Source organism: Lathyrus oleraceus, chromosome 7 (assembly GCF_024323335.1).
Source record: "Lathyrus oleraceus cultivar Zhongwan6 chromosome 7, CAAS_Psat_ZW6_1.0, whole genome shotgun sequence".
NCBI lineage: Eukaryota > Viridiplantae > Streptophyta > Magnoliopsida > Fabales > Fabaceae > Lathyrus > Lathyrus oleraceus.
The window spans coordinates 2,612,036-2,634,612 of record NC_066585.1 but is presented as its reverse complement, the minus strand read 5'-3'; the positions used below and the strand labels follow the sequence as shown (position 1 = coordinate 2,634,612).

Below are 22,577 nucleotides of genomic sequence, written 5' to 3'. Positions count from 1 at the left end.
AGAAGAGACTTGCGGCTGTTTGTCATGGACAGATATATCAGAAGCGCATGATCCAGGCATTCAACAAAAAGGTCAAGAGGCAGTGTACCAAATCGGCGAATTAGTTATCAAGCGTATCATTCTACCACAAGGTGATCCCAGGGGCAAATGGACTCCCACATACGAAGGGCCATTTGTAGTTAAGAAGGTATTCTCTGATGGAGCCATGATACTAGCTACAATGGACGGCGAAGACTTCCCGCATCCCGTGAACGCAGACATAGTCAAAAAATACTACGCATAAAAGAGACCCGCTAGGTCGACGTACCTAGGCAAAAGTAAGGGCATCCCGGCGAACCAAAAGGGTTCGGGCAAAATTTAGGGATAAACATAAAAAAATATACACCCGGCAAGTCGAAAACCTGAAAAGGCGGCTTGGGCAAAAAGGGGTATCCCGGTGGATTGAAAACCTGAAAAGGCGGTCCAGGCAAAAATTAGGGATCAAAGCGTATGACTATGTCCCGTTCTCAGACGGCTTCATCCAAGTTCAAAGGACTGAACAAGTTAATCACTTCTATCCGACAGCAGGAGATGAGAGGCTTGAAGACATAATGGCAGTAGTGGAATTAAAGTCAATAGGACGTTTCGGCATAGCTTTCTCTTTGTTTGCCTGACGATTTCCTCTTACTAGGATTTCTGTCTCCTTGTACATAAATTGCCTGTTTATAGGCCCTCTTTCGAAATCAATATAATTTTAGTTTCAAAAAAAAAAAATGCTTTTGTTTTACTTTCTCTGTTTTGTTTGCGTAAACGTCCATTGATTTAACTTGAATTGATATATGCATTTGAATATGATCAATGTTTATCAAAATACATGCATAAAATAACAATGACAATTACTAAAGGACTTCAGGATCGAGGAGAAGGTCTAACCAGACTTTCCAATGAATTTGTTGCCAATTCTACTCCCCGGCAAAGCCAGTCATTCCCAGAAGAGAGTGGCATTACTAGACAAATGGGTCATCTCTTCCACCCCCAGCCGGGCTTCTGTTGAACATTTCTACCATCAGACAGAAATCAAGCATCCCCGGCTAAGAAAGGGTCATCGATACCAGTATCTCCCAACCAGAAGATTGAGATTTATTTTCCCTAGTAGAGTCCTCAGGAAGAACTTTTCAGATGCATAATTCATTCGTTACATCATTTCACAGCATACGCATGCATACATCGTTCGCAGTTATTTTCGAAAGCATAAAACATCTCATGCATCATGACATGGCATGAAGCTAACTTTATTTTTCAGGTTAATTATCTTCCTGACACAGTCAAAATAGAGAGCCATTCAGACGGACATCTTCATCGATTACGTTCAGATTCAAATACATCTTTCAGATACACTCCATGTCAACATTCATCCTGACGTCCTCCTAGTGATGGCATCTATAAGCCCATCCCAGACATTTATTGCAAATACAGCATATACAAATACTATCAGATATAGCCTAGCGTACGGTTCATTCTGATTCAGCTCAACATATGACTCTTTCAACTCAGATGCGATCTAACGTACGATCCATTCCGACCTTCAACAACTCCAATACGATCCAGCATACGACCCATTTGGACCTTCAAGGCCTCGGATGCTACCTAGCGTACGGTACATTCTAAATGTAGTCTGGCGTATGACTACCCCTTTATTATCAGATGCAGCCTAACGGACGGCTCGTTCTGCTACTCAGAGACGGTCTAGCTTACGACCCGCTTGGATGTTCATCCCCTCAAATGCTACCTAGCGTACGGTACATTCTGAAGTGTAGTCTGGCGTATGACTACCCCCTTCATCACCAGGTACAGCCTAACGAACGGCTCAGTCTACAACTCAGATACGATCTAGCATACGATCCATTCTGATCCTTCACCCCCAGCAACGATACAGCCTAACGGACGGCTCGTTCCGCAACTCAGATACGATCTAGCGTACGATCCATTCTGATCCTTTATCCCCAGCAGTGTATGACTCATTCGGATTCTTATCTCATTTTGATTCGGCACAACATGTTACTCCTCCAACAATACGGTCTAGCGTACGACCCATTCGGATCTTCATTCCTCAGATACTACCTAGCGTACAGTACATCCCGAGGTGTAGTCTAGCGTGCGATTACTTTTCGTCAGATATAGCCTAACAGATGGCCCATTCTGCAACTCAGATACGATCTAGCGTACGATCCATTCTGATCTGTTATCCCCAACGGCGTATGACCCATTCTAACTCCCCAGTGAAGTCGACGGCCTAATGAATGACTCACTATACGGTCTGGCGTATGACCCAGTGACACCCATGACTTCGGATATCGTCTAACGTACGACGCACTCTGAAGCTCTCATCATCAAACTTCCTAGATGGCATCTTTAAGCCCATCTCCATCAAGACTAACTAATTGACAAATGCAAATTTTTGGGGCGTTCTAAGTGTTCAATAATCTTCCACCTCCAGACCACGAATGGCGTACATACCATCCTAACTCTCTCGGTTCAAGAATATTGAACAGGGGCAGCTGTCATACCCCAAAATTTGCCCATCAATAGTTCAAGACATTTTTCAGGGGCATTCCGACTCATTTTATGGCACTGATCTTAAAGGGACAAAGGCCCAGCTCACGAATGGCCCAATCCAGAAAATGGCCCAAACTGGCCTGTTCGCTACACGCTCGCCTAGCGAACGTTACGTTCGCTACACGCTCGCCTAGCGAACGTTCGCTACACGCTCGCCTAGCGAAGCAAACGTTCGCTACCAGCTCGCCTAGCGAAGCTGACAGACAACAAAAAATTTCGGGCTTCGTTCTGAGCCCATTAGGTCATGAAAAAGGGCATTATAAATACCAGCACTTCAGTAATGAAAAGAAAACGAAAAAAGGAGAGAGGAGAACTCTAGCAAGCAAACCCTAGCGCTCACAGACGGAAAACCCTAAAGGAAGCCCTGAAGGAAAAGTCGGCGGCGGCAAGGTCACTTCCGCTCAATTCGATCCGATCAGCCAATTCAAGGTTACAATTCGATTACAAACAGGTTGGCATAGCTATTACTACCCTATGTTCTTAATTTGCACATGGTATCATGATTGAATTTATGAAACTATCTTAAGTTTTACATATGAGTTTAAGTATGCATGAACCGTTGAATGTCCAACCACATAATCTCTGTAATGAATGCTATAAAGTGTGAAGCTTGCTGCCATTATATCGTTATTAAAACCGGAATCCGCAGCCGCTCGCTAGCACATCGCTAAGCGAGCATGCAGCGAGTATTCGCTAAGCCTTCGCTAGGCGAGGCAGGCGCGAACCTGACAGTAGCCAACTTTTCTGTTCTGACTTTTCATTCATGTTTTATCATAGCCAGGCATTGTTTATTTGATCCTATTACTGTTGTGATTTCTTTTGCGGTGTAATCCTCGATTGCACCCTGATTTGGTATGCTAACCCGTTTGTTGAATTTTGCAAAGGTTCATATGTCCCAGAAAAAAAGACCGTCGTTAGGTCTTCCACTTTATTTGTGGGATACCCTTGTGGAGGCTCACCCTAAATTGCTTAATTAATTTTAATGGGTTAATTTTAATAATTAATTTTAATGTGTTAATTTTAATAATTAATTTTAATGTATTAATTTTAATGTATTATTTTTAATGTATTGATTTTAATGTGGAGAGTCATCCTAATTACCTAATTAACTTTAAAATATGACCTTTAAATATGTGATCTTGGACCTCTCTTTTGCCTTACGGTATTACGGTATAACGGTCATGTCCCGCGAATGTGGGGATACACTTAGCAATGGCCCTTCGATTAAATCATCATAAAATAAATCATAGTCCCTCGGATGTTGCCTTCGAAAATACGATTTTGTCCCTCGATGACCCTTCGGTGTAGCCTACGGTTAAATGATGATCGTCCCTCCGAATGCTAAGGTATCCCTACAACTGTTGCCTTCAATGACCTATCGATGACCCTACGATGACCCTTTTACATCCAAAGGGTAAAATTACTTACTTCTCAATAGTAAGGACAGTTTTACCCTCATAAGGATAGGAAACGTTCATAAAGACCCTAGGAAGGTATAACTCTCAATTACTGGATCATAACCTAAAACATTTTCCACCCCTCACACTTTGCAAGTCCTAGAAAATCACCACTTGGTATACATTCATACAAGAATCATTACCAAGTTATATTTTTCTAAACCGTTTTCAAAATCAAATGAGATAAATACTTTGTATACATTCATACGAGAATCATTACAAAGTTAAACTCTCTCTTCAAAACATTTTAAACAATTCACCAACACTTTTCAGACAAAAATATAAGTGATCCAGCAATTAAGAGCCCATGGATAACCATGGATACAAAGGGTGCTAACACCTTCCCTTTGTATAATGTACCTCCCGAACCCAAAATCTATTGAGGTCTTTCCTGTTCTTTTCCACCGTTCCTTATTGGATAAAAGAAAAGTCGGTGGCGACTCTTGCTATCCGCGACATTGCGATAAAAAGCAAAATACCCCAAGTCAGTTCACCGTATGACACATAACTAAATGCAGAATTTTGGTTTACAAAATTCCAAAATCCAGCTTCAAATCATGTCTAACATCTTGGTTCATGACATAATTCTACATATCAATAACAACTTCATAATACTACATCATGAGCTACCAAAATAATAGCATTTGCAGCTTACTCTAATAATAACATTGACAGATTTATGTGATTATCTCAATAAAAATTTCTATATTTTCATCTTCAAATTATGAAATTGTGTAACTCTTAAAGATGCTAAGGAAATATATTTGGGGACTAGAAATTTTGAATTTTGCATATATGGCGTTGTAGAGAATAAAAAACACACCAAAATTTGATATTTATTAAATGCAATATGCTATTGGAGGTTGATTTATAGACTTTTGGTAGCAACTTTTCTTGTCACTTATTTCACCCGTACTATACATATGATTGAAGAGGATAAAAGCTGCAACAAAAATTATTTTTTGTTTAAAGAAGTTTAAGATGATCAACATGAAAGGGAACAAACTCACTTTAATACACTATTTTCCAGATCAACAAAACACTAATAAAAGAAAGGTAATAAACTTGATATACTATTGAATTGGAAAGGAAAGATTTCCAAGTGAAAATTGGAGGCGAATGTTAGTGGTGATGATTTAAAACTGGATTAGCAAGTGAGGAGAAACAGACACAATCATTTCGTTTCCTATAAACTAATCCAAACATTTCTTCTCCAACATAATTGTCTCTGCTGATGTGACAAATCCAGTATAAGTACCACAGAAACAAATTTAATTATAATTGCATATAAAACTTAGTTACTTACACTTTGACATTATCAACCACATCATAGACTTAGAAACAAAATAATTAACATCAAATTTTTAATAAACCTAACAGGTAAAAGACAGGATGAAACTAAGAATAATTATGTATCTAAAGCTCACATCATAATCATATATTGCATTAAGGCTCCAAGAAAATAAATATAAACGATTAATTTAAAACATTGCAGTTCCATTTTCAGATATTTATAAAAAATTTAAAACATTACAGTTCCGTTCTGATGGGTTATGAAGGTATGAAGTTTCAAGTACATAGCTTTCGACCAAATTTTTCATAAAACTTCTTAACCCAAGTCCCTTACTTTATTTTTTGACACAACACCATAATCATATCTTATATTTGAGAAATAGTAAAATGGATATGGATTATTTTTATTTAATATATTATAAAAATCCAAATCATATATTAATAATTCATTCAAAGGAAGGAGGAGTTGGAGTTAGAGGAGCGGGAATAAGAATAAAAAGTATACACTTCAACCAATTTTTCCCAATGCAACAAAAGAAACATTTCTTCTTTCCCTGAGTGGGAGTAGCTTCAGAAACATCAACTGCTGGACCAACAACTTCACCAAAACCTATCATCTCAGCAACTCGACCAAAAGCCTCACCAAAATCTACCTTCTCAGCAACTTGACCAACATTTGTCATTCTTATACGGGAAGAATGCGTTACTACAATGAAAATAAATAAAAATACAAAAGATATTGTTTGAGATTTCATAATGAATATAGAAAAAAGAATGGAGTGCGATTATAGAATATACTTTCACAACTTTATATAACATCTCAAAATTCTACCTATAACCTACCTATATTAAATAGAGAAACATAGCATTTGGTTTTCTAACATGATAGAACATGCGATGTTTTTTGAAACCAAACAAAATAAATGTCATATAATATTTTCTGAAATCAAGCAAAATAAATGTCTTGAAGAAGGAATGTGGAGACAAATCATCAAAATTCAATTCTTTTTTTCGATCATTCCATTTTCATCCAAGCTTCCCAATAAATATTTATATTTTTTAAAAATATATCCGTCTAATCTTAATTACACGGTTATCCACATTTTAACGTGTGATTTTATAACATATTTGACTGCACCAAATCTCAATTCATATAATATATCTCTCTCCCTTTGATTTTGATCTTAGGGTCTAAAATCATAACATCTTTAACTTTTTATTTTTTAATATAAATAACCATTTTAAATGTGATATAACATGTCCTGATGTTTAAAATCCAACACTAATATAGAAAAAAAATATATAAAATAGAGAAACATTCAATCTATTACCATTTGATTTTCTACTTTCTCAACCTTAATATAGAAGAAAAAATACATCACATGTGATATAATATGCAGTGATACTTGAAATCACACCTATGATATAATACACCACATGTGATATAACATGTTGTTATACTTGAAATCACACATATATATAACATGTAGTGATTTTTGAAACCCAACAAAAATAGAAGAAATTAATGTGGACTAAAGAGAGAGAAAATAAAGACAAATCATGAAATTCAATCCCTTTTTTTCAATCCTTCCATCTTTATCCCAACAAATAATTATATTTTTATTTTATAATTTTAAAATAAATAAATCAATAACATTATAAAATCTTATCAATGTGATAGTCATCTAGCTAACATCACGAGGTTTTGTATAGAACAGGAAAAAGGAGGTGAATTTTTCACATTATTTGAGAGAAAATTTAAAAGAGGGGAGAAAATTGATATAAAATGATCATTTGTATTACATAAATATATAAATGCATTGAAAATATTATAAAAAGAGAAAAATAATGAAAACCAGTATAAAAAGATTCATTCAATATAAAATAATTCAAAAAAATTTAGTAACCCCAAAAAATTCTTATTTCCTTGTTTGTTGCATTTGATTTTTATTTTTATTTTTAATTCAGCTTAAAGTGCTTATATTGGTTTATTTTATATTTTACTATGATTGAGTAAATACAAAATTAAATAAGATGCATTAAAACCTTACCTTTGTACAAGCAATATAAGAAATATTTATTAATCCTCAATACTACAGTAACAAAAAAAAAAAGGTATGTTTACATTGTTATGTATATCCAATATAATTAATGAAGGGAAAAAAACAAGTTCCCTCCCATGCAAACTTTGTTTTTTTTTTCCAAAAAACTATACAAAATGCTAAACAAATGCTATGAATCCCCATTGCAACTCCATGGCGTTTGACACATGATCTCTCCAACATGCCCGGTGATAATACTCCATGGATCACCCGTAGTCCAGACTAATCATTATCAAAAGAGAAAATGTAATGTGAAAAATATCTACAGTTAAAGAGAGGATAAATATAATTTTTGTTGGTATGATAGATTACCCTTTAAAGGTTGCTCAATACAAGGACCATTCATTACATTCAATATATGGCATGCCTCAGCTATATTGCAGATCTGGTAACAACTTTGGAGTAAGTAAGAAACACCTACATAAGATTAATGGTCACTCTCGCGTTATGGGGGAACTGAGCACATTAGTTGGTACTCACTATGGTGTATTTGGCTTGCTTGACGCTCTCACTAATTGCTCAAACATCTTCCTTTCATTTATTGGGTCAAAAAAATAGAGTCAAAGAAGATCTTTTGAGTGCTGAATACAGTTAATTCAGAAAAAAAAATTACTTCAAACAATAACAAACCTTGGTTGATCTCATCAACAACTCTAAATGGAGAGTTCGTAAGATCTTGAAGGGAAACAAGATAAACAATGGTTGAAAGTCCTGGAAAAACCAATATTTAAGGTTAATTAGTGAGTGGGGCGAGCACAAATGCACTAATAAGAAAATAATCCATGTAGTAGTACCCCTCCAGACTTGTGATGAGCACTGAAAACTTCAAGCAGTTCATTTTCTCTGATAAAATAAAAAAATTGGTTTTTTTACCATAGAAGTGACCTAAATCATGATTAGAATCAACAACTGTGTAATTGTGTAGGTTGGGTTTCCCTCTTAACATTGAAGTTGACTGGTAACCAGAAGTTACATCAACCAATAATAAGAAAGAGTAGTGACGCTATGAAAGCACATTCTTATAAAAGGAATAAACAAAATAACTGGTTCAGAACAACCGTCACCTGTTATATAAATTCCAAATTGATCAAAAGTCCATATCATGCTCATCTGAGAAGTGGAGAAATGTGGTTGGCGATGGAAGCATAAGAAGACCAAATAAAAAATGATAATTCAGTTATCATTTCACAAACCTAGTGAAACCCCTCCGACAACAGCTATCTGTTGAAAATTTCGACCAAAAGTTTCATTTATCTGAGTGTTGGAAGCCATTTTCCCTACAAAAACAACTTAAAGATTTCAGCTTTTTTAGAAACCCAACAAAAAAAAGAGTATGCATACATACACTACAAATCACATAATGTTAGGAACCCGAAAAAAAAATTGTATTTCAAAAAAAGAACAATTTTATTAAGAAATATGATAGAATCTCTCCTTCATGTTAGTACTTCAACTACATAAAAGTGATATATGCAAGCATACACGTGTTCTGTCAAACAACTAAAAATAAATATATGTTTGTTCTTTGCCTTTCTCTTTTTACCATTCCAAACACATTTAATTAAAAGTAATTATTTGGAACTTTTCAAATTTAGAATTTTGCATTCAGACATAAATGCAAAAAAAAAAAAAAAGCATTGTTAAACAATTTGTTCGGATGAAATCTATACTATCCAATAACATTAAGCCATTCACACAAAAAAAATTGCTAAAACTTAGAGATGAAGGGAACTTTCTAACCTAATCTGAAATATTAGTGAGAGTGCATATGGAAAAAGATGACATGGTAGTCCAAATATGAGCTACTAGAAGCATTCTCTACATCATAATATTCCAATTATGTAAAGAAATACTTATCAGACCTTAATATCATCCAATTCAGCTAGACACTTTCTAGATTCCTTCTTGTTTGCATTGAGTTTTTTTTGCAAGATCTTCTATCTGTAAAGTCACGGTAAATATAGATGGCATCTGAAATAACCCAACAAAAATTACAACAATGAAGAGTACTTGTCTTTGACAATCCTCACATTGTTCCAATATGTTACGATTGACAAATAAGATTGCTGCTTCCAACTCCTCAATTGTAGTAGGCATCTACATGAACAAACCCGAATGCTTTTAGAGTTCCCATTTAGACAATCAAACCTGAAGCGCAACCATCACAAAACTAAGATACAATTCAAGTCAGATCATCCTCCTCAAGTTCCCTCAGATTAAGTTTTGTTTTCCAAGAATCCTGCATAATATTCATGCAAGAGAATAATGCAGATGAATAAATTATAATAGAGCTGTTCAGTAATATAATAGAGGAATGATTGGAACAACAAGTTATATGTTTAAAAACAGTAGTGTCTTTTCATAATTGAGAGCTTACAAAAGGAATCATGTCATCAAACTCCTTCACAACTTCATTGAACTTTCCAACGTCTTCTTCATCAATTGCAGCAGCAACATCTGCCAAAAGTCTATATTCACGCCTTCCAGAAAACTTGGATCCAATTCCTGCAAAAACAAATAGACATCTAAAAGATTTAGTAATTAAAGATATTTCTCGTCTGTAGACGCAATTTCTTGAAAGATATTCAACCTGATATCGTTCTAATGCATTGGTAATAGCAACAACATCTCCTTTACAAAATTCGCAAATCCTGCCATTAAGTAGATGTCCTTGAACTCAATACTTCAACATATATTTAGCAGCCATAGAAATTCTTCCAATTTCACAGAAATATTTACTGCATTGTCTAAGCAAGATATAGCCTTTGCATTAAAAGAGAGTAGATGAAAATTAGCATTGAAATTTCTACTTTCTTAATCATAATACAAGTGATGCCACTCTAACAAATGCATTGTGGTTATAAATAACCGCACACTCACAAACATGGCATTTATATTAATTTTTTATAGTAATGTGCAACATCAACATTAGCTGAGGCAGCTTCATGCTTGCTTTCCAACTTAAATCACATGGCAACAAGGATCATTTCAGGGTTTAGAGAGAATAAGAAACTAAGTAGTTAACTTCAAAGAAAGCTAAATTTTGTCACCTTCAAATGACAATTTTTCAACTCAATGTAGGTGGATCCTGCTTTGTCTCCTGAAATGGCATCACCACCACAACCAATGACTATTTCAGCTTGGTTTTACTACACCTAGAACATTATTAACCCACCTAAGACTACTAATCCAGAGATCAAAACTACATAGATATGTACCTTTTTCATCAAATAATGACATCAAACTTGCTAAACAAACACATACACTAATATCTTCCCCCTGAAAAGCAAAGAAAAATTATATATCAGGCTATTTAAAATGCATAAAATATTAATCTTAAAGCCCATTTCTTATATTCTTTGGCTTTAGATACATGAGAACTTTCAATACAAAGTGAAGTAAAAGCACTATGGATAATGTGCTAAGCAGCATAACCATTTACAAAGTAACCATCTATAATCATGATAAAATCGGAAAATTCATGTATCTCTAACATAACAAGACAAAGTCTAAACATTTTTAAACACAAGAAAGTATTGCTAAAAAAAGAATCAAATTCTTGAAAGATGTAATGGAAAAGGACACTACCATTATTTCACTTTAGTGACACCACAAACAAAAAGACAGTCTCCTCCATTTGAGTATCTAAATGGATTGACAAACACCCTACCACTAATTAAAGTTATAGTCTTAATACTACTTATTATAAAAGATAAGCTAGGACAATATTTTTTCATTCTCCAATTCAATTAGAACATATCATGTGTGTAATTGGGCACCTCGGTTGGTTCCAAATGTAATATATGCTCTACAAGTGAGCATGTCTCAAGAGATTTTTCTGCACTGGCTGCAGCATCAAAGTCTGTTGATCGTCCACACCCACTGAAATTGGCTCTCCCAACCGTCTCTTAATGCCTTCATATAACTGCGAAAAAATAGACAGCACAAATTAAGTGTTTCATTAGACTTAATTGCATTTGAATTCCATCAGTCTTTATAAACACTAACAAAGTATCATTAGCAATCTTCATTAAGGAAGCTGCAATTGTGTTGAGGACTCTACTAGTTTCAACAAAAGCATCACGGGCAGCCTGCAAAAGGAGAATATGAGCACATTACAAGCCAATGTTTTTCTGCATGTGATGATAGACGCCAAGAACAGTATTCAATCCAGTTCCTACAGCTGTACCACCTTCGGCGAGCTGCTCAAGTAAAAACTACCCAATCAGAACTCCAGAAGCATACGAGTGAAGAACAAGCATTTGATGTTTGTGTTTAAGTATTCAAACCTGATACATGCGCGGAAAACTGCTAAGCACATGATTAATACTATACTTCACCTGTCAACAATATATAAAAAAGTTATCAAAAACAACTCCCTACAAATTCTCAGGAATTTACAAAGCATACAAATGTTAAACAAAATACACACCATCATAATCAAAAAACCACGACAACCCTTCAATGCGTGTTCCAATGTGATTTCCACATGATTTTAAGAAGTCTATCCTGATATTAGCTTTGTAAACTAAAATCTACTATGCTAAAACTCTCAAAGCTCAACTCAATGAATAAAAAGTTTATATGTGCCCAATGCCACAAATATCTCAATTTCCAACATACTAACACATTAACCCAAGGATCACAAGAACAATAAATCCTAACTCACTATTACTGAAGGTAAATTCAAAAGAAAAATCGTATTCAAAACATACAAAAGCTTTAAACCCTAGCTCAGCGTTTAGAAGTCAAATTCAAATGAGAAATAAGAAACATAACATACATAAACAATAAACCCTAACTTACTATTCAATGGTTCTTTAGGACCAAGAACGGCGATGGAGGACCGAGAACGATGATGGAGGACCGAGAACGGGAGCGACGGAGGAGGATCGAAATGGAACCAAGGAGGCGAATCGAGAACGTGATGACGGAGGCGAATCGAGAATGGAACAGCGAAGATAGGTCGAGAATGGAACGTTGGAGGCGAATCAGAACGAACGGGAACGAGAGTGGGGATGAGTGAAAATGAAAGGAAAGGAAAAACTTTTAAAAAATGTGATTAAAATTAAGTTTCAATTAATAATAATTTTTAGTGAAAATAATAATTTTATAATTTTATGTTAAAATAATAATTTTATAAAATGGATATATATTATTTTTATTTAATATATTATAAAAATTCAAATCCTATCTTTACTAATTCATTCAAATGAAGGAGGAGTTGGAGTTGGATTTGGAGAAGCAGGAATAAAAATAAAAAGTATACACTTCAACCATTTTTTTCCAATGCAGCAAAGAAACATTTCATCTTTCCCTGAGTGGGAGTAGCTTCAGAAACATTAACGACTGGACCAACAACTTCACCAAAATCTATCATCTCAGCAACTGGACCAAAAGTCTCACCAAAATCTACCTTCTCAGCAACTGGACCAACATTTGTCATTCTTATACGGGAAGAATGTCTTACTACAATGAAAATAAATAAAAATACAAAAGATATTGTTTGAGATTTCATAGTGAATATAGAAAGAAGAATGGAGTGCGATTATAGAATATACTTTCACATTTTTATATAACATCTCAAAATTATACCTATAACCTACCTATATCAAATAGAGAAACATAGCATTTGGTTTTCTAACCTGATAGAACATGCTATGTTTTTTGAAACCAAACAAAATAAATGTCATATAATATTTTCTGAAACCAAACAAAATAAATCTCTTAAAGAAGGAATGTGGAGACAAATCATCAAAATTCAATTCTTTTTTTCGATCATTCCATCTTTATCCACGCTTCCCAATAAATATTTATATTTTTTAAGAATATATTCGTCCGATCTTAATCACACGGTTATCCACATTTTAACGTGTGATATTATAAAATATTATCTTAGGGTCTAAAAACATAACATCTTTAACTTTTTATTTTTTAATATAAATAACCATTTTAAACGTGATATAACATGTATTGATGTTTGAAATCCAACACTAATATAGAAAAAATATATATATAATAGAGAAACATCCAATCTATTACCATTTGATTTTCTGCTTTCTCAACCTTAATATAGAAGAAAAAATACATCACGTGTGATATAATATGCAGTGATACTTGAAATCACATCTATGATATAATACACCACATGTGATATAACATGTTGTTATACTTGAAATCACACCTATATATAACATCTAGTGATTTTTAAAACCCAACAAAAATCAAACAAAAATAGAAGAAATTAATATGGACTAAAGAGAGAGAAAATGAGGACAAATCATGAAATTCATTCCCTTTTTTTCAATCCTTCCATCTATATCCCAACAAATAATTATATTTTTATTTTATAATTTCAAAATAATTAGGTGCTATTGTACAACTAGTGTTTATAATAGTGTGTTTTGCCAGCTCGAGTGTTGAAGTCTTGACAAGCAATGATGTCAAAGTAACTTTCTTTGATTTAATCTGATATGCCATAAAAACAAAATAAATCAATAACATGATAAAATCTTACCAATGTGATAATCATCTAGCTAACATCAAGGAGGTTTTGTATAGAACAGGAAAAGGGAGGTGAGTTTTTCACATTGTTTGAGAGAAAATTTAAAAGAGGGGAGGGAATTGATATAAAATGATCATTTGCATTACATAAATATATAAATGCACCGCAAATATTATAAAAAGAGAAAAATAATTTGAAGAATTTGCTAAATCCCTCTAATGTATTTTATTTTTGTGATAGGCAAATAATAGTGGTTATTAATTTGTATGAAAACCAGTATAAAAAGATTCATTCAATATAAAATATCTCAAAAATTTCAGTAACCCAAAAAAATTCTTATTTACTTGTTTGTTGCATTTGATTTTTATTTTTCCTTTTAATTCAGCTTAAAGTGCTTATATTGGTTTGTTTTATATTTTACTATGATTGAGTAAATACGAAATTAAATAAGATGCATTAAAACCTTAGAGTTGTAGAAGCAATACAAGGAATATTTATTAATCATCATCATTACATTAACAAAAAAAAAGGTAAGTTTTAATTTTTTTAATTAGTAAAGTTAAGTTTTATGGTTTTTTTTAGTGAAAATAATAATTTTATAATTTTATGTTAAAATATTATTTATTCGAAATAAATAATTGTTAAATTCTTTTAATACCATTATACCAATCATTCAATTTAATAATAACATTAAAGAATATATATGTTCTATTAATATTTCAAATATTTATAATTTATTTATTTATTCAATTATAAATTACTTAATATTCACTAAATACTTCTATATTAATATTTCATATTATTTAATAAATTAATTTTCATTTTATATTAATACTTATAGTTAAAATAATTGAGTATTTACTAATTTTTATTTCATATTTGTCATACCCCAAAATTTGTCTGTTAATTTTTATACTTTCAAACAGAGGTCTATTCATTTTTCAAAGGAACAAAAATCCAGCGCACAGGCTACCAAATCCAGAAGATGACCTTAACTGTCATGCTCGCTAGGCGAGCAAAACCTTCGTTAGGCGAAGCCCGCGCTTCCTCCTTCGCTCCAGCGAATCTTGTTGATTCCGCTACTGGAATGCTCGCTACCTGCTTGCTAGCTGCTCGCCTAGCGAGTAAGTACTAGCTATGCTTTTATCCAATTCTGGGAGCATTTGCTGGAACACTCGCTGAGTGTTCGCCTAGCGAACCCTTCGCTAGCTCGTTTGCCTAGCGAAGCTTGCGGATATACAAAAATTTTGGGCCTGAATTGCCTTCAGTCTGAGCCCACCAAGACACAAAAATCAGCTATAAATTCCAGAACTTCATTTGAAAAAGGGGGATCAGAAAAACAAGAGAAGAGAAAAACAAGGGAGATCAGAAAAACAACGGAGAAAAACCCTAAAAGCTAATTCAGAGCAGTCTCCATATACACTGAAGGGAACTCATCTGCACAAAGGTTACCTTCACCAACCCTACTAGGCATAAACCCTAAGATTGCTCTGTAAACCTGACGGTACAATTCAACTTCATTCTATCCCTCTAATCAGGTTTGCCCTATTCTCACTACTTTATGCTCCCAGTTTGAAATTTCTAAATGTATGAGGCATTATGGTTGGATTTGGAAAGGCGAATATCGTTAGGTTTTGCATGTGTGTTTATATGTGCATAAATGTGTAAAATAATACTTTGAATATTCGATCATGTAATTTCTGTAATGGATGCCATAGGGTTTGGGGTTCCTGAAATTGTGTTGTTATCAAAGAAGAACCCTGAACTCGCAGTCGTTCGCTAGCACCTCGCTAAGCGAACATGTAGCGAGGGTTCGCCAGGCCTTCGCTAGGCGAGGCAGTAGCGAACATGACAGTAATTGATTTCTTCTGTTTGCATTCTGATATGTTCTGTATTTGTTCGACATGTTTTCTATTGCATTTGCACGCTGTTTGCCTGACACTATTATTGCTATGATTCTTTTGTTCGGTTCAACTCTTGATTGCACCCCATCCTGTTATTCTAACATGTCTGCTGAGTTTTTGTAAGGGCTCCCGTGACTCTTGAAGAGATAGCTTGGCATTCCACTTTATTTGTGGGATATTATCGTGGAGATTTATTCTGATTACTTGGTTAATTACATTGCCTTCGAATACGTGATCTTATCCCTCTCTTTGTTGCCTTACGATATTACGGTCATGTCCCGCGAATGTGGGGATACCCTTATCAAAGACCCTTTCGATTAAATCATCATCATCCCTAAACAGATAAGTCATAATCCCTTTGATCAAAAGGTCAATGTCCCTACAAGATAAATCATAGTCCCTCGAACGTTGCCTTCGAATATATGATCTTGTCCCTCGAACGTTGCCTTCGAATATATGACTTTGTCCCTCGATGACCCTTCGTTGTAGCCTACGATTAAATGATGATCGTCTCTTCGAATGCTAAGGTATCCTTACAAATGTTGCCTTCAATGACCAATCGACGACCCCACGATGTCCCTTTACATCCAAAGGATAAGACTACTTACTTCTCAATAGTAAGGATAGTTTTACCCTCCTAAAGATAGGAAATACCTATAAAGACCTTGGGTAGGTATAACTCTTAAATGCTTGCTCGCAGCTTAAAATACTTTTCACACCTCACACTTTTCAAAACATCTTTTAAAAAATCACCACTTGATATACATTCGCACCAGAATCATCGTCGAGTTATATTTTTCTAAACATCTTTCAAAATCAAACGAGATAAACACTTTGTATACATTAGTACAAGAATCATTACAAAGTTAAACTCTCATTTCAAAATATTTTCTAAACACACCACAGTTCTCAAACACTTTCTCAAACAAGGAAAACATAAGTGAGTTAAGCAATTAAGAGCCCATGGATAACCATGGATACAAAGGGTGCTAACACCTTCCCTTTGTATAATGTACCTCCCGAACTCAAAATCTAATCAAGGTCTTTCCTATTCTTTTCCTCCTTTCCTTATTGGATAAAAGAAAAAGTCGGTGGCGACTCTTGCTATCCGCAACATTGCTTTTCAAAGCAAAAACGTAAAGTCAGTTCACCGTATCACAGAACTGGCGACTCTGCTGGGGATTCTTAAAAAGAGAGGTTACCTTAAAGATAAGATCACTCATGCTTTCGAATTGTTTCTTTGTCTGATTTACTTTTAAGGGATTGTTTGGGTATTCTATGCTTGAGTGAAAGATCCTACACCCGGATCTAGTGTACCTTAGGTAAGTAGCCAGAGATCATCGCGATTGTCCGGCGTATACTAGAATGGTTAAAATGATGGCTACGGTTAATGTGACACTTTGGATGTCCTGATGTTCCTCATGTTTATTTGAGGAAAAATTTGGCGTCTGCGTGGTGTCATCAAAGCATTAACGAGACCTTTAGAACCCTAATTGACTCATCCTAGCCATTAGAAAGTAGTGCAATAACTGACTTCGGTTCCGACTGGGGTTGGTTGATACTCGATACTACACTTTTTAAGATTGGACTTTAGGGAAATTTTGGTCAACCGCTTGGTGTTGCACTGAAGTGGACTTAAGGAAAGGTCAATGATTTCCTTGTTTAAAAAAAAAAACCAAAACAAAATGAAGGAAGACTAAGGCCATAACTGATCACCATAAGGCAATAATGATAAACACATTATTATTAATTTTTAATTCTTTTAATTTATTAAAACCAAATTAAATTTCGGCGACCGATCATACTACGCAGAGTTAGCCGGGGGTTCCGTGAGTGTGACGACCGTCACAGGCATGTTACGACCGTCACAGGCATGTTACGACCGTCACGCGGGCAGAAACAGAAATGCCTAGAATTTTGGATCTGTGAGTGTGACGACCGTCACGTCCAGCTTGTTACGATCGTCACAAGCTCGTGACGAACGTCACGCGGCCAAAATAACAAAACTTTGAAACAGTCAACTGACGTGTTCCAAAAGCCCTAAATTCACAACTCTTTGACGGCACAACCCTTGCGCCGTCACCAACCCTAATGCGCCAATTTCAGACCGTCAAACACACCTCGATTGTTGATTCAGTATGATTGATCAACAAGTCATTGCTTCACCATACTAATGTCGGATTCCGAAGCAAATGACCATTGATCGCTCAAAGGAAAACAACCATTTAGTGTTTGAATGAACGAAACAAAAACAGCATATCACATATACCGTACTTTGCATTAGGATTACTTATATCATATATAAGTTGATCGGTCTCAATTGCGTAACCTATGGACGATCGATGTATCGCTGCTTCACCATACTAATGTTGGTTCCGAAGCATAGTCAACATCAATCATCCAACTCGTACACTCATGATGCCAAATTTAATTACTCGTTTAATTAATTGATTCTTTCTGTCTTTTAATCATATTAATACAGAAATTAAACAGTTATCTGAGTCATGGTTTCGTAAGTGGCTCTGATACCACTGAAGCAGAATTGCGATCCAAAACGCAGCGGAAATAAAAATTTTCTCCTTTAGAGATCCTTACGAATGGTCATGATCAGTGATAGAATATTTACCTCTTGTGACGATTGAAACCTTTGGTGCAGATCTCTTGTGACGATCAAAACCTTTGATGCAGATCCACGGAGCGATCACGAACGTTGAACGATGACAACGTCTCTACTCAGTCCACACGAACGGATTCCTTCAATCTCAGTGCTAGCTGGTATGAATGAAGGCTTTGAGTGAGAGAGAGAGAGAGAGAGAGAGAGAGAGAGAGAGAGAGAGAGAGAGAGAGAGAGAGAGAGAGAAAACGAAAATAATGCAACCGTAATGAATGCTTCTGCACAAGGGTTCTATTTATAGAACCATTTGCGTGGGCTTCAAGCTAAAAAGCCCACTTAAGTGTATTTTGGCCCATATCTTATAATATGCCCAAAATCACTTAAGCCCATGGTACCTTACCATATTTCGTATTCTACTCAAGTACATCGTACCTTACGATGTTCTATAATTCACTTAAGGGCACCGTACCTTACGGTATTCCTTAGTTACTCTATCTCTCATCAATCCGTTCTTTGTGTGTGACCCTGTAGGTTTTTGCGGCATTGGCAATTATATTAAATCATGTATTTAACATAATAAACAGTGAGCGGTATCTAGCAACACATCACTGCTACCCAAGACACGAAAATGTCATGTGATCTGACAAAACCTTCTGTGATAATACTTATGTGTATAATTACCCTTTTGCCCTTATGTCTATATTGAACACAAGGCATAGACCGTGTCATCCTTGTCCAGTTCAATATTGGGCCCATAGACATTTATCTTGTTATACAGGATGGGCAAATTCCATCTAGGTCACTCATGTCCCTCAGCATGCTTCGTGGAGTACCCATCAACTGTCTTTATGGTTATCCAGTTACGGACAATGTTTGATCAGCAATAAAGCACTCGACTCTACATCTAGGGTCCATAGTGGTTTCAGGTCGAAGAGTGGTATACACCATTATCACCATGAGAATAACTTATGACACTTTGCATAACTTTCTATATAGTATTCTCATAGCGGGTCAATCCGGTATAAATATTACTCCTAATATTCACACCTATGTTTAAGACTTGATAACTCTTTATCCATGATCCATGAGATGTGATCATCAGTCTACAAACATAATAGTCTTAATGCTTTAATGTTATCCCACTTCACACTAAAGCTCGACTACGGATACTTTAAGAATAGTGTCTTTATGTTTAATGTGATCTCATGATTAAGTCATACTTGATACATTAAACAGACTAGCTATTCTAGGGACTTTATTAAACAAACGTAATAAAGAAAAAGCCTTTTATTATTAATAAATAATTCGATACAAGTACCAAAAGTATTGGCCTCTAGGGCTTACACCAACAATCCCTTCAACCCCGAGGACGACTATGAAAATTATGAAAATGAACAGTACTCTCCGAAAGATGATAAGTATAAGTTGCTGGAAGAACGTATGCTAGCTATGGAGGGTCAGAAGGCGCCCGGTCTGGATTTCGAAAGCTTAGGTCTGGTCTCTGATGTGGTCATTCCTCGCAAATTCAAGGTCCCCGCTTTCACTAAGTATGATGGTGTGTCTTGTCCTCAGATGCATCTGAGAGCTTATGTGAGAAAGATCCAGCCGTATACCACTGATAGGAAGCTATGGATCCATTTCTTCCAAGAGAGTCTGTCTGGCACACAGTTAGAGTGGTATTATCAGCTCGAGAGCTCTAACATCCGCACCTAGACTGATTTAGCGACAACTTTCTACAAGCACTACCAGTATAATTCTGAATTAGCGCCTACTCGGCTACAACTGTAGAATATGACTATGGGCTCTAAAGAAAGCTTCAAAGAATATGCTCAAAATGGAGAGACTTGGCTGGCAGAGTCAAACCCCCTATGACTAATAGAGAATTAATGGACATGTTCATGGGTATACTGACTGGCCCATTCTACAGCCATCTATTGGGAAGTTCCTCATCGGGTTTCACTGAACTTATATTGACGGGTGAACATGTTGAAAGCGGCATTCGAAGTGGAAAGATACAGGCGGCTACCTCTGCAAGCACCAAAAAGTCCTATCAGAGGAAGAATGAATCAAATGTTGTGTACGGTCAAAGGGGTCATAACAAGAAAAATTATGACCATACTGTTGGAGCAATTACGATTGCAGCACCGCCATCTCAAAACTTCCAACATAGACAAGGCAGGCCAAGAAGGCAGTTTACCAAAATCAATATGACTTTAGCACAAGCATTGCAGGGTAGGCTAAAAGCAAATTTAATTACCCTCAAAGATCCTCCTGCAAATCCCAACACTACTTCTCCTCGTTATAATCCCAACGCCAGGTGTGCATATCACTCCGATAGCCCCGGGCATGATACAAACGATTGTTGGTTGTTGAAGAATAAAATTTAGGATATGATTGACGCTGGAGAAATTGAATTTGATCCTCTAGAGACTCCTAATGTCATCACTGCTCCTATGCCTAATCATGACAAGACTGTTAATGATGTGGATGACAATTCTCACATTACTAATGTAGCTGACTTAGCATCTCCTCTCCTGATCATCAAGAAGAATTTATTGCAAGCTGGTTTATTTCCAGGTTGTGCTGAAAATTGTGATCTATGTATACTCCGACCCAATGATTGCTTGAAGCTGAGGAATAATATTCAACGGCTGATGGATGATCGTACCATTCTCTTTGAAAAGATTCCTAAGGAGGAAAACCCTATTGAAGAAATATCTGTGATTGCTAGGTCCAAAGTTCCAGTGAAGATTACCGCTACTAGAGTGCCTGTGAAGATTACTACTAAGCCCAAGGTAGCTCCCCTAATTATTACTGCACCTGGCCCAGTACCGTATTCCTCAAGCAAAGCCATTCCGTGGAACTATGGAGGTGATGTTTACATCCACGACATAAAACGAGATGACAATTCTGCTAATCCTAATGACGTTGACATTGTTGGGACTAGTAAAATTACTCAAAGTGGAAGGATCTTCTCTCCAGAAATCTCACCTCCCGCCCCTGAAACTCGAGGAAAGGGACCAGTAATCAATCCTTCTCAGTCAAAGACACCAGTCGAAGTTACTACCGAAGATGTTGCCAAGCAGGAAATGGAAGAAATGCTGAAAATCATCCGTAAGAGTAATTTTGATGTGGTAGAACAGCTAAGGCATGCTCCGCCTAAAATTTCGATGTTATCCTTGTTGTTATCCTCTGAATCTCATGCTAATACGTTGATAAAATTCTTGAAGACCGCTCATGTACCTCAGGAGACATCTGCCGATCACTTAGAAAATTATGTTGCTAACTTGGCTGTTGATAATGGCATAGGCTTTTCTGATGCTGACCTGACACCAGCAGGAAAGAATCACAATAAAGCTCTGCATATCTCCATTGAGTGTAAGGGAATCACCTTGTCTCATGTATTGATCGACAATGGCTCTTCTTTGAATGTGCTGCCGCAAGCTGTGCTCGATAAGCTTAACTGTAAAAGCATTGAACTGAAACCTAGCGACGTTGTGGTGCGTGCTTATAATGGTGCGAAGAGTGTTGTCCATGGTGAAGTGGTTCTCCCTATCAAGATAGGACCTCAAGTCTTCAACACTACCTTTTACGTAATGAACATTCATCCTGCCTATTCCTGCTTGCTGGGACGCCCTTGGATCCATGGGGCAAGTGTTGTAGCTTCGTCTCTCCATCAAAAGTTGAGGTATCCAATAGAGGGCAAGATTGTCACTGTGTGTGGAGAAGAAAAGTATATTGTCAGTAGTGTGCATACCTTCAGATACGTCGAGATGGATGGTGAATTCTTTGAGACTCCTTCTCAGTCATTTAAAGTAGTTCCTCCGACCAGTCCTGTCCTTAAGCCAACTTCCTGTGTGCCCAAGGTTATTCGTGCTCCTCCTGCTATGATTTCTCTGAAAGATGCTCAAGCCGTGGTTGAAGATGTTGGTCGTACTGGCTGGGGTCAACTGATCGATGTACCGTACAAGTCTGGTAAATTTGGCCTGGGGTTTAGCTCTGAAAAGATAGTCAAAGATCAGATTAATGCTGTAGAAGAGGCTGATAGCGATTGCGACTTGGATAGCTGGGTTTTCCCAACAATTGGTAACGGGCTCAATAATTGGA

The 22,577-nt window shown here is 36.0% G+C and overlaps 1 long non-coding RNA gene across 24 annotated transcripts; it reads right to left on the bottom strand.

Annotated features, from left to right (window-relative positions):
• Positions 1 to 7,375: 7,375 nt before the first annotated feature.
• Positions 7,376 to 12,499, bottom strand: LOC127105223 (uncharacterized). Of its 24 annotated transcripts, XR_007794963.1 has the most exons (17): positions 12,254 to 12,498; positions 11,737 to 11,787; positions 11,511 to 11,649; positions 11,227 to 11,372; positions 10,666 to 10,726; positions 10,498 to 10,547; positions 10,038 to 10,098; positions 9,825 to 9,952; positions 9,478 to 9,686; positions 9,310 to 9,388; positions 8,641 to 8,724; positions 8,512 to 8,557; positions 8,242 to 8,290; positions 8,078 to 8,158; positions 7,928 to 7,974; positions 7,760 to 7,864; positions 7,376 to 7,669 (listed from the first exon to the last, which is right to left on the bottom strand). It is a non-coding gene; the product is annotated as an uncharacterized LOC127105223 (long non-coding RNA). The 24 variants fall into 24 exon arrangements; XR_007794956.1 differs by having other exon boundaries at positions 7,760 to 7,978; XR_007794949.1 differs by having other exon boundaries at positions 7,760 to 7,974.
• Positions 12,500 to 22,577: the final 10,078 nt, after the last annotated feature.